The sequence below is a fragment of the Manis pentadactyla genome, chromosome 6 (genome assembly GCF_030020395.1).
Source record: "Manis pentadactyla isolate mManPen7 chromosome 6, mManPen7.hap1, whole genome shotgun sequence".
Lineage (NCBI taxonomy): Eukaryota > Metazoa > Chordata > Mammalia > Pholidota > Manidae > Manis > Manis pentadactyla.
In genome coordinates, this window is record NC_080024.1 from 134,532,356 (window position 1) to 134,548,849 (window position 16,494).

At 40.0% G+C, this 16,494-nt stretch overlaps 1 protein-coding gene across 3 annotated transcripts in view; it reads right to left on the reverse strand.

The window, feature by feature from the left end:
- The window catches only part of ZBTB7C (zinc finger and BTB domain containing 7C), a 336,858-nt gene that overhangs the window by 300,141 nt on the left and 20,223 nt on the right, over window positions 1-16,494 (reverse strand). Inside the window, exon 1 of one of the 3 annotated variants that reach the window (XM_057504159.1) lies at window positions 3,136-3,197. The exons of the other annotated variants lie outside the window; for them this stretch is intronic. The gene's annotated coding sequence lies outside the window, so the exon portion shown is untranslated. Of the gene's footprint in view, window positions 1-3,135; window positions 3,198-16,494 lie in introns of those variants that run through there. 3 annotated transcript variants of the gene reach the window in all.

The following is a 16,494-nucleotide window of genomic DNA, read 5'->3' on the forward strand; positions in this document are numbered from 1 at the left end:
AGTTTTAAACTGGTGCCACGACCATATGTGGAAAGAAAATACATGTGTGTGCACAAACACACACTCTTTAAAAGGGCCCACAGGTGCTGGTAACAGTGACTGCCTCTGGCAGAGGAACCATGTAACCACTGTCAGGGCACAGTAGTAGAAAGGAGATTTTTAACTGTATCCCAGATATACCATTAAAAACTTTCCCAAGTACATGTACTACATTCTCAACATTCTAAAAAGTAATAAAGTAAAAGAAGTAGAGAGAACTTTCACTTCTAGGAAGATGGAACAGAAATAGTTTTCCCTATACCTCCTGCAAGTACAACTAAAAACCCTGGAATTTATGCATAAAACAAACACATAAGATAAATCTAAAAGGTAAAGAGAAGCAACCAGCTAGGGACCTTGAGACCTGAAGAATGACAGGATGGTGAAGGTCCTGGGTTTTCTTTTGGTCTAATATAGCACAGATTTGAAGCTAAAGAAGTTGGCAACTTGAAAATATCAATGAGCACAGGCAAAAAAAGCCCCAATAAAAGCCTGCTCTTTGTAACCAAAAGACAAGAAAAGGGCAGCCTAGAAAGACAGAATTTCTGGACAATAAGTGTTCTAATTTACCTAAACACTTGAGATAAAGTCTGTGACCCCCCCTTCCCACCCACACTAGCAAAGGCCAAGTATGGAAGCCTGACTCTAACTCCCACCCAGCAGTAATGAGGCACCCATATCCCTCCCTGCTGGAGTGGTAGCAAGGAGGCCTAAAGGAAAGTCAGGATTTTCACCACTGCTCAGCAGTGATCAGACCACCCTCAACACCTGTGGTGTCAGTAAAAGTCACATGGGGAGCAGTTCACAAAGTGGACTTTCCAAGTTCTCCGAGCCAGAAAGGTATTTGTGGAGGTTGAGGAAGACACGTGTAATTCAACACCCCCAGCAGTAATGAGGCAGGGCCCCCAACCTCCCTGCTGGAGCATGTTAAAAAAAAAAAGAAAAAAGCCAGCATAAGGGGAAAGTTTAAGTTAGATCCAGAGTCTCAAAACAGATTACTCAAAATGTCCATGTTTCATTCAAAAATCACTTATTATATCAAGAACAAAGAAGATTTCAAAGTGAATGAACAAAGATAATCAATAGATGTCAACTCCAAGCTGACAGAGATGTTGGAATTATTTGACAAAGATATTAAAGCAGCAATCATAAAAATGCTTCGACAAGCAACTATGAACATGTTTGAAATAATTTTTTAAAACCAGGAAGTCTACCAAAGAAATATAAGATATAAAGAATAACCAATGGAAACTTTAGAACTGAAACATATAGTAACTGAAATATAAAATTTGATGGGTTAGCTTAATAGCAGAATGGAGAGGACAAAAGGAAGAATCAATGAACTCAAAGATAAAATGATGAAAAATAGCCAATCTGAAAAATGGAGAGAAAGTAGACTGAAAAAACAAAGCTTCAGTGACCTGCAGTACTATAACAATAACAAAACATCTAATGTTCCTGTCATTGGGGTCAGTGAAGGAAAGGAGAAAGAAGACAGGCTGAAATGCTCAACAGTTGAAAACCTCCCAAATTTGGAAAAGAACCTATAGACTCAAGAAGCTAAATTAATCTCAGATAGAATAAACTCAAAGAAAACTACATCAGGACATAGGTTAATCAAACTTCAGAAAACTAAAGACAAAAAATAAAAAAATCTTGAAAGCAGCCAGAGAGAAATGATACCTGCCCACAGGGGGAAAACAATTAGGATAGCAGACTTCTCACCAGAAACCACAGAGGCCAAAAAGAAGTAGCACAACATATTTCAAATGTGGAAATAACCATAAAACTATATTCCTACAGCCAGTGAAAGTGTCCTCAGGAATGAAGAGGAAATCAAGTCATTCTGAGATGAAAGAAAGTGAAGAGCATTTGTGGCCTACAGGCCTGCCCCTAAAAGGATGGCTGAACCAAAAATAAATGATAAAAGAAGGAGCCTTGGAACATCAGGAAGGAACAAGCTAAGCAACAACATAGGTAAATACAATAGACTTTATTTCTCCTCTTGAATTTCTTAATTATAGTTGGCATTTGAAGCAAAAAGTATAACACTGCTGGTTGTTCTAAATGTATGTAGAGGGAATATTTAAGACAATTACACTATAAACAGGAGGAGGGTAAAAAGACAAAAAAGGAGGTAAGGTTTCTACATTCCATTCAAATTTGTAAAACAATGATACCAGTAGACAGTGGTAAGTTATGAACATGTAATATACTATGTAGAACAAAGACTAAAATAATCTATACAAAAAGTATAAACTGAAATATGGTATGGATAAGTCAAAAGTAGAATTCTAAAAATTGTTTAACCCACAAGAAGGCAGGAAAAAGAAAACAAAACAAAGACAGAGACAACAAACAGAAAACATACAAATGAAATTATATACCGAAGCCCTAACATATCAATAATTACATTAATTGTAAATAATATATACCAATTACAAAACATGACTCGCTATTTTCTGTCTACAAGAAATTCACTTAGAGTATAATGATATGGGAAGACTGAAAGTCAAAGGATGAAAAATGATATGCAAGCATTAATCAAAAGAAAGTAGGAGTGGCTACATCAATATTAGTTAAAGTAGACCTCAGTGTGAAAAAAATTAACAGAGAGAGAGAGAGGCATATAATACAATGATAACAGGCCAATCTACCAAGACATAGCAATCCTAAATGCATACTCAACAACAGAGATGCAAAATATGTGAAGAAAAACTTGATAGAATTGTAAAGAGAAACAGATAAATCCACAAGTATATTTTCAGATGTCAACACTCCACTTTCAAAATTAATAAAACATCTAGACAGTCAGCAAGGATATAGAATAATCAACAGCACCATCAACCAACAACAACAGAATGTACATCCTTCTTAAGTGCCCACAGAACATATACCAACATATCCTTGCATATCCTTAATGCTTGCATATCCTTTTTCATCCTTTTACTTTCAGTCTTCCCATATCATAAAACAAACCTTGGTGAATTTGGAATTTAACACAGATTGTGTTCTCCAACTTCAGTGGAATTGAACTAGAAATCAGTAACAGCAAGATAATAGGAAAATCTTTAAACACTTGGAAACACAACATACTTTTAAATAATCCATGAGTCAAAGATGAATCCAAATGTCCTTTAATAGGTGAGTAACGGTGGTACCTCCACACCACAGAGTACTAGTTAGCCCTAAAAAGAAAAAACTATTACTACAGTATCAGCCTGGATGAGTCTTCAGGGAATTCGCAGAGTGAAAAAATTCAATCCCAAAAGATTACATACATACTGTATGATCCCATTTACATAACACTCTTGAAATAATAAAATTACAGAAATGAAGAACAGATTAGTAGTTTTCAGAGGTTAAGTGGGGAATGAGGGCAGGGAAGGAAGTGGATATGACTATCAAAGGGCAATGGGAGGGAGCCATGTGGCAATGGAAATGTTCTACATCTTGACTGGGTCAAATATCCTGGTTGTAATCTTGTACTATAATTCTGCAAGAAACTGCCATAGGGGAAAACTAGGTTAAGGGTACACATGATTCCTCTGTATTATTTTTTACAAGTGCGTGTGGATCACCAATTACCTCCAAATAAAAAGTTTAATTTAAAAAAAAGAGGAGAGAATCCCTCCCAGAAAATGTGTTATCAAGGTAACAGTGCTAATATACATGCACACACACTCTCTCTGTTTCTCTCAAACACACACAAACACATACACACACCCCTATCGAGTGCCTTGAGTTGTTGTCATATGTATTTGCAGTGATTTTTAAGTCTGATGTGATTTGCTGCCTCTCTTTGGAGAGTATTTATCCAGCCCCTTGTGAGGTCTGAGAAAACACCTCAGAGGCCTTCCCTTAGGCCTCCTGAGGTTCTTCCACTGCTTGGCACAGGAGCAAGCAATGAATTTGTAAAAGAAATCCAGAACTCACTAAGAAGAAAAAAGCAGGAGCTCATTAAAGCTGCATTTGTGGGAGGTGTTGAGCCCCTGAAATTAAATGTTAAAGGGATATGTGTCTGATACATGGTTCTGTGCATGTCACGTTTTTCTAGAGAGATGATCTGTGGCTCTCACCTGTTTCTCAGAGGAGTTCGTTTCCCAAAGAGGTGAGACAAGGAAGAGGCCCATGCTGAATAACCACAACCCCCAGCTTCTGCAGCCCCAGGAATATTGGTGAGCTCTGCCAAGCCCCAGTCCACCTTCTGGAAACTTCCAATAAGCTTCCTGGTATTCCTGACCCTAGTTGAAAAAGCATTGTTCCAAAAATTGCTGGACTTAGGATTTTCAGTTTCCATCCTGTGGAGATGGAAATGTTAGAGCTGGGGAAGAACTGGAGATCATCTCATTTAAAACTGCCATGCCCACCCAACAGAAGAGGAAACTGAGGCCCAGGGATACAGGATGATTTCCTAAGATCATCCAGTTAGGAGCCAAGTTTAAACCAGAACTTGGGCCTCTTCCCCTGGCTGCCAGCTTTCAGACATTTGTCTCTTAGGATGGCATAAGAGGCTGAAATCGCACAAGGCAATCAGGAGGCAAAGGCTGGGTGGGGGGCTGCCATCCACATGTCATTACCAGTGGAAGATAACAGTGGGGACCAGCCAGGCACCAGGTTAAAATGAGCACAGATAGTCAGAAGTTAATGAGCAAAAGCTTCCTCTGAAAATACCCAACAATACTTCTGATGTGGCAGCTTTCATTATTCCCAAGAGATGTAAATAGTTGGCAATGAAGGTTAGAAACACCAGAGAGGTTTTATTTCCTTAGAAGATAGGCCATTAAATGCCACCGTTTCCCAGGATGTTTCCTTCCTGCCTCCTTCTTCCTCGAAGCCCCTCATTTGCACCCATGGATCATTCACCAACTGCGCATTCACTCCACAAATGTTAAACTGAGGCCCTCTGGAGCGCCAACAACATGCAGGTAAGGAGACATGAGCCTCACCTTGGCAGAGCTCACCCATAGGGAGGACCTAAAATCACAAGACACCAATAACATCTACGGGCTGAGTTCAGGCCACTCAGCCCTGCAGTCCTGTATGTGACCGCCTGTTGCACTTGTCACCAGGCCTTTCACTGACCTCCCATTGCCCCAAGAGCTGTGCCTCCCTCACTGCTGTCTCCACCCAGTGCCTTCAAAGCCTGGATGCTAATTTGGCTGCAGTCTGGAGAGAATTTTGGAGCAGGCAGAGCCCTTTCTCCAGACAATTAGAGTCGTCTCCTGCCAGCACCCTATCTTCATGCTTGAAGCCCTTTAATCCAGTCTCTACTCTGCTGCCAGAGTGAATAACCTAAATCACACATCAGACCACATCACTTCCCTGCCTAAAACTGTCTGTGGCAGTGACTGTTAGTACTCTGTGAATATGCATGGGCCTCCCGACATTTCCCAGCCTCCTTTGCAGTTAGGCTGTGGCCATGTGACTGGTTCTGACCAATACACTATGAGTGCAACTATGTGTGTCACTTCTTGGCTGCAGGTGCTAAGAACTGGTATGATTTCTCCATCTTTCTCTTCCTTCCCATTGTGACTCTGGTGGTCTCATCAGACTTCACAGGAGTAGAATTAAACCTTTATTGGGGTTAGCCATCAAGATGTTTAGGGGTTGATTATTGGACAGTTGGCACTGACTGACTAATAAAACTTTTCAGTGGCTCCCTGTTGCCTTCAGTATATAAAGTCCAAACCCTTTAAGGTAGCCATGTTCAGTGCCTTTTGTGGCCTGGCCAAACCCTCCTCTCTGGCCTCTCTCCTGGCTTTCCCCTAAACACACCCTGTTAATAACCATAACTCAACCATATTTGCAGGTCCTAGAAGGGCCATGTCCCCTCCCACCTGAGATGTCCCTGCTACCTGAATATCCTTACATCTTCCACTTCCTCCTCCTCTATCTGCTTAGCAAACTCCTACTCATTTCTCAATTCCCAGCTCCACCATCCCCAGCTCCCACTTTTTCCCTAGATGAGCCTGGGGCAACTTCTTCCTGACCAGAGGCACTCCATCTACAGCTCCAAGAGAGCCTGTGCTCACACAGTATCTTAGTTCTTCTGTTTTGCTTTTTTGTGTTGCCCACTGGACTATGAGCTCCACAAAAACAGAGGAAGTGTTTTTCTCATCTTTCTCTCCCTCAGCATCTGGTTCCCAGGAGACCACAGAAGATGTTTAATGACCACACAAATAAAGCCCACGTTAAACTCTTTCTGGAAAAGGTCAACTCTTTTTGAAGGAGAAATTCAAACTATTTGCAGAACTCTTCATGAAAAGAGGAGGCTTGAGGTGAAGCACAAAATGACCCATAATTACACTGTACTCTAAAAAGAGCTCTATTCTGGAAGCCAACAGGCCAGGTTTGGCTGGTTCTGTCCCCTGTTGGCTCATTGTCCCTGGGCACAGCAGCCCCTTCTCAACCATCTCCAGGATCCCTTCCAGCACCAAGCTACGTGGTCCTGAGCATGGTGTCTGTCTCTGCCACCCTACCTGCTCTTATTTTCGTCCCTCTCTTTCCCCTGCACCCCCTACCTAACTAAAATCTGATAAGGCATTCACCAACAAGGTGTTACTCTTCCTCGGGCAGTTTACTTTAGTAAGAAGACCCAAAGGAATGGTGCTCATGGGAAGATTTCAGGCACAAGACAGGCAGTGCGATAGACATCTGGCCCATGTGAGGGGTTCTTTGGAGAGAATACCTTCCCTGTACCCTCCCCCTCTGCAACCCACCCAGCACACTGCAGAGGCAGGAGCTCTTAGAACAGCCAGACCTTGGCAGATGGCAGGGAGCATGCTGGCCTGAAAGAGAGTTAATGCTGGTGGAATATCCTGAGGGTGGGACCCAAGTTTCTCACTCCTCATTCCATGGTTCCTTTTATCTGGTATTTCTGGGCAAGACAATGAGCAGACAGACTGGAAAGTTACAGGCTGGCTTTAATGAGCCCTGCCAAAAACTCAGCAAAGGAAGCTGGAGGGAGACTTGAGCCTCTCTTTAATTTCCTCTTCTGTTTGGCTTTGTATACGCTCCCCCACCCACCCCAACTAGAGTGTTTTCTGCTCCTAGGCTCTAAGTCCAAAGAATCACAGCTCCCCATCCCAGATGTGTGAGAAACCCCTCACCTACCCCGAGTCTCTCCTGACTGATGTGCTGGTATATGATTCTGACCCTTCCTTGAACAGCAAGGACCCTTAGAAACATGAGATCAACCAGGAAATCCAATTCCCAGCCCCCATTGGAAATAAAGTGGGAAGAAAGACTGGGTCTCTCATTCTGTTCATCTAGACTAGAGTCAGGACCCAACCAGAAGCAAAACTGGAAAGGTAGTAGGTGAAAGAGAGGAGAAGAGAGGAGAACCTCAGAATGCTAACATTACCACTTAGAGTGCCCCTGACCCTACTCAGTAGGATCTGAAGGTCAGTGCTCCATGGTCTACATGTGAGCACAGGCACACACACAACAAATATAGGTAAGTGCAGAAGAAACCAAAAAAAGAAAGAAATCAAGATTGAAATCTTATCTCTATCTGGATATATTATTCAACTACACCGAGCCTCAACTTTCGCCTCTACAAACTAGGGACAATTTGCAGGATTAAATGAAATTATATTAAATAATACTCCTGCTACGGCATTTGCATGGATAAAGATACCCATAAATGTAAATTCCTCTCCAGACCCTAGCAATCAATTGTTATTTGAAAATGACAGCTTTGCCATCAATGAGCTCTGTGACCTCAGGTAAGTCCCTTGTTTTCTTGGACTTTCTTGAAATTTCCTAATCTTGAAGAACAGCATTTCTCAAACTGCAGTATTTACCAGAATTACCTGGAGGGCTTATAAACACACAATTGGGCCCTATCCCCAGAGTTTCTGATTCTGCAGTTCTGGGATGAGACTGGAGAATCTGTATTTCTAACAAGATCTCAGGCAAAATTGATGCTGTGACCCTGGGGCTATCCTTTGAGAAGCTTTGAAGTAAAGGCCGTCCTCTTTCCAGTTGTGGAAGTTTAATGAGTATGTAAAGCTAATCCACATTAAGTTGTTAGCGACTGATAATTGTTAAATATGTTCTTAGGGCTACTTGCATTTCAAACAGAATTATGTCTGTACCCAAATAAATCATCTACCTCTAAGTTGGATATCCAAAGAGGTCTAGAGTCTATAATCAAGAAGATGATGTGGAGGAAAGGGATTTCCAGGCCTCTCCAGTCACACTATGCAAATGTGACCAAAAAGGCGGATTGCTTGCAAAACTCTAGTATCCCAAATGACTCAGCTGGATTTGATTAACTAACATTTGGGGGCATGACATTTGAGGTTGAAGAAAGGCCCCTGATTGCCTGAAATCAGCCCAAGTCCAGGCCCCATTGCTGGAAGCAGGGCTGATAAGAGCTCTGATATTCTGGGACCCCCACCTCTGTCAGGATCTGGGAGAGCCCCTCCTGCCTGAGGAGGGCGGCAGCCTCGGAGGCCGTCATTCTGTGCATCTGCAGTTCAGGGTGTAGAGCCCCTCTCAGCTTCACTCCCTATCCTTGTCAGTTCTTCCCAACTTTATCCATAGATTCAACACATCTTAGTAAAAATCCCAGAAAGCTGTTTGTTAACATTGACAAACTGATTCTAAAGTTTATACGGAAAGCAAAAGACCTAGAATAACCAACAAAATAGAGAAGAAAAAAGTTGAAAGATTCACCTGATTTCCAAATTTGCTATAATCCTACAATAATTTAGACAAGATGGTATTAGTAAAATAGACACATAGGTCAATATAACAGAATAGAGAGCCCAGAAATAGATCTACACAAATGTAGTCAACTGATCTTTCACAAAGGAGCAAAGGCAACTTAATAGAGAATGGACAGTCTTGTCAACAAATGAAGCTTACAACAGTAGACACAGACTTTATGTCTTATACAAAAAATCAAAATGGATCATAGACTTAAATAAATATGGTAAAATGTGAAACTATAAAACTTCTTGATGAAAACATAGTAGAAAATCTCCACAGACTTGAGTTTGCTGATGAAATTAAAATATAACACCAATAGCAAAAGCATTGGAAAGCACAGATGTTTGAAAGAAAAAATTGCTAAGTTGGACTTTATCCAAATTAAAAACTTTTGATCTATTAAAGATAAGTCTCAGACTAGGAGGAAATATTTGTAAAATCACATCTGAAAGAGGATATGTATCTGACATATACAAACAACTCTTTACACTCAATAGTAAGAAAACAAACAAGCCAGTTAAAAATGAATGAAAGATATGAACAGACACCTCACCAAAGAAGATATACAGATGGCAAATATGTATATGAAAATATGTTCAACATCATCATCATTAGGAAATTGCAAAATTAAGTAACAATGGAATACTACTACACACCTGTCAGAATGGCTAAAACCCAAAAACTGATAATACCAACTGTTGTCAAGGATGTGGAGCAACAAGAACTCATTCATTGCAGGAGAAAATGCAATATGGTATATCCACTTTGGAATACACTTTGGCAACTTTTATACAAAACTAAACAGAGTCTTACCATACAACCAAATAATCATGCTCCTAGGTATATACTCAAATGATATGAAAATTTTGCCATATAAAAACCCTGTATTGATTGTTTATAGTAGCTTTATTCATAATGCCAAAAACTGGAAGCAACCAAGATGTCTTTCAATAGGTGAATGGATAAATATGCTTTAGTACATCCATAGAATAGGATATAACTCAGCAACAATAAGTAATAAACTACCAAATCACAAAAAGATATAGATGAATCAAAAATGCATATTTCTAAATGAAATAAACTAATTTGAAAAAGCTATATACTGTATGATTTCAGTTATATGACATTCTAGAAAAGGCAAAAACTATAGGTACAGTAAACAGATCGGTGGTTTCCAAGAGTTCAGGGGGAAGGGGAAAGGAACAGGTAGAGGGTATATTTAGGATGGTGAAATTATTCTTTAAGATACTATAATGGTAAATACAAGACATTAAGCATTTGTCAAAACCCATGGAACTCTATAACATATTCAATAAGTAAAACTTAAAATATGAAAAAAAGTTTTTATATCATTTAGGAAGTGAAGATACCCTAGGATGGAATGCAGAATGTAACAATAGAATCTAAATATATTATATATAGGAAACAAGTTCACTGAAGGGGGTGGGGAATAAGGTGTTGACCTAAGAAGCTTTGGATATAAATAGAGTATATGTGACTAAAGGCCAAAGGAACTGTACTCTAGTTGATAAAGTTGTTTCCCACAAAAGTATACATTAACAATTCTGAAATTATTATATATGTATATTGGAATTGAATGTCAAAAAAATGGATGTGAACTGATGGAAGCCAGGTTTCTCACTATTGGAATGAGCAGTAACAAACAAGCAAAGGCTAGAATGACCCAAGAGCAATGGATTAGTATTGGAGACATCTCTATAAAAGCCTATTTACCATAATATAGAAATATTTACAGATATGTATATAAACCTGGGTTAATATACGCACATATATATCCTTATTTTGTCATCTGAGAAGGCCTAGAAGCAATGACACCCCAGTAGCAATGAGCACACGTAGTATCCAGATCCTGGTTTCTAATACCATTCTCCATTATAAGACTCTAAGTCTTCTTGGAGAAATGGCTGGTTTCTAGGCCTCAGACAGGAAATACACAAAATGTGCCTGGAGCAATCTTACATTGCCAAAAAGTTAGAAAATACTACCACACACACACACACACACACACACAGTGATGGGGGTATGTTAGAGGAATATAGAAGCCAACTGAAAGAGCTCCTAATAGTAAAAACTGGAACAATTTAAGCAACAAAATTAATAAATAAGTATTTTATTATAACCCAAAGTATAAAATAGCTCCATAGTAATATAAGTAAATAATTGAGTGAGTAAATAAATCGGGGAGAACAGACAAATCTCCTGTGTGGAAGAATGACAAATAATTTATGTAGATCATCTGTCCTTAAGGAAGTAAACATAACTCCCCATTCCTTAAGTATGGGCTATGCATAGTGATTTTTGTTCAAAGAGAAATTTATGGAAAAGGAGAGAAAAAAGAGAAACTTTAAAATGAAAAAAACTGACAAACACTATCTCAACTCAGGTGATCAAAGTTAACCTCAACAATGACAAGTCATATTGATAATATATACCCCTAAGATGATGTGATGACAATGACACTTTACTTCTGTGATCTTCTTCCCCAAAACATATTGTCCCAGTCTAATCATGAGAAAAAATATCAGATCCATCCCCATTAAGGGACATTCTACAAATACATGACCACTGCTCCTCAAAACTCCTAATGCCTGAAAACAAGAAAAGTGTGAGAAACAGTCACAAACAAGAAGAGTCTAAGGAGATATGACTACTAAAAGTAATATGGTATCCTGTATGGGATCCTGGAACAGGAAAAGACATTTAGGGGAAACTAAGGAAATCTGAATAAAGAATGGAATTTAGTAAATGGTAATATATCCATATTGGTTAGTTTATTGTGACAGAAGTACCATACTAACACAAGATATTCAAAACAGAGACAATTAAGTCTGGGGTACATGGAAACTTTCTGTACTATCTTTGCAATAATCCTGAAAATCTAAAACTGTTCTAAAAGATAATGGGAAAATGTTTTCAAAATTCTGAAGGAAAATGGTTTCCAAACTAGAATTCTATACCCAGCCAACCTACCAGTCAAGTGTGATGGTAGAATAAATATACTTGCAGATGTATAAAGTTTCAAATAATTTATGTCCCAAGTTTACCCCTTCTTAGGAAGCTACCCTATGATCCACCAATACAAGGTTGTAGGCAAGAAATGGGAAGACATGAGATATGGAAAACAGAAAATCCAAGAATGGTGAAAGTTGAACCCCAAGGTGATAGCTATACACCAGGCATAGAGATCAATCATCCCAGATTGGAGTGCTTCAGAGATACAAAGAGATATTTCTGAATGAAATGAAAGCTGAACATTTTAAGAAGAGATTTAGATAATTTGTAGGAATTTGGGGATTGAATTAGTAATAAGAACATGGAATCTTAAGCAAATGAAAAATAATACAATAATCAACTCTAGGGAAAACAGTGATTCAAATAAAGAACAGCATCAAAGAGATACTACATTGTTCACCTGGGAAGACCATAGTCATAGCCATAACCATAGCTATATACATAACCATGTAAACACTCAACATTTATCTCACCAACATTATGATGCAGATATGTTGGAAGAATGAGAGGGATGATGTACCAATTAGACTTTGCTAGGTTATATTGCAGTAACAAAAGACATTTCAATGGCTTACAAAAATAAAAGTTCTCACTCATGTAATACTGCAGCACAGCCATGGGTCAGCTGTGGCCACACCACATGTCTCTTTCATCCTAGGATCTAGGCTAAAGGATCAGCCTCTCTTTGGGACATGTTCACTCCTTTCTTGGTAGAAGAAAAAGAGAAACTCACTCAGACCATGCAATGACTCTTAAGTGCCACATAACTTTGCCATTCATATCCCACTGACCAAGCCAGGTTCAATATCAATTATATTATTCTTCCCATAGGGATGCTAGTCACATGGCAATGTGTAAATAGGCACATTATCCATTTACAAGAAGGCAGTGATTCAATCAGGAACAATAATTCAACTGATGAATATATATATATATGTATTGTAGCAATGCATGGAAGGTAGGTGAAGCAAAATGAGCTAAATTTTCACCTTCCACTAGTAGGAAGCCAATAGAGAAGGCCTAAAACTGAAAGATCAAGAAGTTGCCATTTATGTATACTATTTAGAAATATAGACATATGTATAATAATCAGGAGAAAGAACTGAAAATAGTTGCCTTTGGAGAAAAGAAAATAGGGATGGGGGAGCAGGGACCTATTATTTTTTATAATAAATTTATAAAACCATTTGGTAAAAATAACTAAAAGATGACAAATAACAATGCAGGCAAGTAGTTCTTAATTGTTAAACTTCACTGTGCCATGATTACTTTTCACTCTGTGTTTGATAGTGAGCATATAAATCTCTTTACCTTAAAACAAAGAAAGTGAAATCACTGACAGCTACTATTATATTAATGCCCCTTCAAAACCTGCCACCTCCTGTCACACATCCTAAGTGATGACACTCCTTCCTACATTGGTGAAAGCTAAATATTCTTTACTTTCTTTCAGTCAACTCTCTCTTATCCAACCCGCAAAAGAAGAATAACACAGAAACCCATAACAGAATATAATTCAGAAGTCATACGAATGACTTGAGAACACATCTGTGTTTACACTGCATGAGCAACTTGCCTTACTAAGTAGGCAAATTGAAATTTTTTGCCTATACACAGATTAGGTTAGGAAAAACTATACTAGTAATGCTTAGTATAACAGAGCTTGGAAATAAAAATTGGCCTAAAATGATAAAATGTGCAGCTGACTAAGAGATGACATTCGTTTTTCCTCCTCTATACTCTCAAGGTATATACTGCATCTTGAAAGATGCAAAAGTGAGAGGCAAGGTGAACGCTTTGATCATTGTTTAACAGGAACTCAAATTTGACCCAATATTTTCTTCTTAACTTAGCCAGGCCAAGTGCGAACTTTCATTTACTGGCATTACTTCACAATTGATTTCCATAACATAATCAAAACTGATATAACAGTATCTTACTCTCAAAGTCGTAAGTCAATTGTCAGCCTGTCAACCCTATTACTCACTGGGCTACCGACTCAGGTCAATATAGAATTTCCCTTCATGAATAACTATAGACACTTCCCCAAAAAACTTATACAAAACTAATTCAATTAGAATCTTTCAAAAACTGATGGGGCTTAAGGAGAGGGGAATACTTCTTACTGAACTTTTTTTGCTTTTTGATGTTTGAATCATCTACAAAAATTTTTTTAATTTGAAGCACCCAAAAAGGGGGTGGGGAGAGTGCGGTGAGAAAGTTTGGCATATGCTGTAGGAACAGTAAACAGCCGAGGATCGCCAGGGTTGCAGTGTCTGCGTGAGGCTGGGAGGGAGTTCTGGGAACCAGGCTTGAAAAGGTCTCAGGCTGTGGTGATGAGGGGACTGGACTTTAAGCTTAGGCAGTAGAAACATAATCCTGGGGGCTCAATAATCTTAAGAGTCAGAACTAGTGGGAAAGGGGGAATCTGTCTGTGTCCTCAGTCTTTTTTACATTCATTTTAAATGAATTCAAAAGAGCCTGAATTAGAGCATAAAAATGGCACAGAGATAATGGGATGAAGTCGAAAGATACTTAAGATGGTTGAATCAACAAGATTTGGGAATGGCTGCAAAGAGGGAATTAAAGGGAAGAAGGATGGAAATAGGAAACAAAGCTTAATAAGGGTTAGCTTGGGGTCTAGCCACCTCGCCCCAGGATAGTCTCTGATATAGAACATATCTCCATTGTCTCAGTCTGATTAAGTGTGCTTGGCCAGTCCAGCCTCAAGACAAATGGCCTGCACTGGTACCAGCCAGACTGTCCCCCAAAACTCCCACAACACTCAGGGTTGAAAACACTATGGGTGAGCCTTCAGTGGGATGGGAAGAAGAGCACTGCCCCTGCTCCTTGTCACCACACCCCCAGAAACTGGAAGGTGTGGTCAGGAACTGGGAGAGGGATTGGGCAAGATGTGGCAGACGGTACTGGTGGATGAAAAATTGTGGTGCTAGATGCAACCTCACATCCCAGCCACCATATCAAATGTACCCACATCCTTCAATGAACGGGACTGCTACAAGGATGGCAGAACTGAGGTGAGTTGCAGCCCACATAACATTCTGCTTTGTAGACATTTTATTCAATGTTTACTACTTTCTGGTTTGCAGATCTCTTTTCAATTTGAAGTCAATATTTTTCTTTTCAGATCTCAAGTATTTTTGTAGGCTTTTGCGACTTCCGTAAAACCTAGTAGTACCCACAATGACCTGCAATGCACGGCAATTAGGAAGTCGCTGACAACCTCTGCTGAGGTTGATGGGGTCACTGGATGAGAACACTATGATGAGGAGCTAAGGTTAGGGTTTCAGTTTCTCTCTTGGCAGACTTGATGTACACAGCCAAGCAATAACAGATCCCATCTTGGGGTACAGCCAGACATGGATGGCCCCATAAAAAATCATTCCCATTATAATTCCAAAGGTATACTATTGTGAAGGAGGTAAAATATGCCCTACACAAAGGTATGCCTGCCCAGAAAGCACTTACCATTTGGAGTGGAAGTTAGAAGGGCAGAGATGGATGTACATATAGAAGCAACTGAAGCATACAAAAAGTTCCTTTAACCTATTCCAGCTAGCAGTTCAGAAATAAACAGGAAATCCTCGATATTTGCAGAGTCTTGATTTGTGGTTTCAAACATGCACAGTGCTGCTTGCTCCTTGCTCCTTGCCAACCCACATGGCCATGCTGCAGGCAGCCAGTGGGGCAGATACACAGACCATGCATCTCTACAAGCTCCCTCAGAGCAGCCTTGCAGCTGCCCTGATTCCATGAGGAGAAGATTCTCTCCTTCCCCAATAAGCTCCCACAAATACACTCTTTTTAACCTCTTATGGTTGAGCCACAGAATCATATGATGCTTGAACTAGAAGACAGGGATCTTCAATACCTAAGCCCACTTTTTTCTGACTCCTTGCCCATTATTCCTGCCATTCCAGCCCTGTCTAATGCAACTGGGAGGGGTTTTTCCTAAGGCAAGGCTGTTCTCTCTGGTGAGCACACTGTAGGCTGGACTGTGATCACCAGGGTTGCTCCATCCACCCCAAGGACAACCAGTGCTGGTGTGCTTGATCAAGAAGCCCTGCCCCCACCATGACCACCAACAGCAAGAATCTTCTAGGCTAGATGTTGAAAGGTGGAAAGAGGAGATGGGAGGGAAGAGCAAATGGCAAATGCTGAGGGTCCACATGGGAAGAACATGCACCAAACAGACCTCCAGATGAACTGGATTCAAAGCCCATTCCTCCCATCCATTCAACAAGTATTTACCCTAGCCAGTGCAGATTCTCTCCTTCCCCAACAAGCTCCACAAATATACTCTTTTTAACCCCTTATGGTTGAGTCACAGAATCATATGATGCTTGAACTAGAAGGCAGTGATCTTCCATATCTAGCTGCACTTTTTCTGACTCCTTGCCCATTATTCCTGCCATTCCAGCCCCTGTCTACAGCAACTGCGATACAAACAGGGAGGCACTGATGCCTGCCAAGAGGGGGATGCATAGGCTGCATGTACACACAGTCACTGCATTTTCCAAACAACAAATCAGAGCTGTTCTTGAAAACCCAGGTCATAGACTAGCAGTAAATACACAGAAGAACCTTGAGTGGATACAGCCCATCGTGTACAGATGTGCTAGGAGAAAGCAACTGGTAACCTGAAGAAATCCAGGGGCTTCTCATCACTCAGTGGTAGTG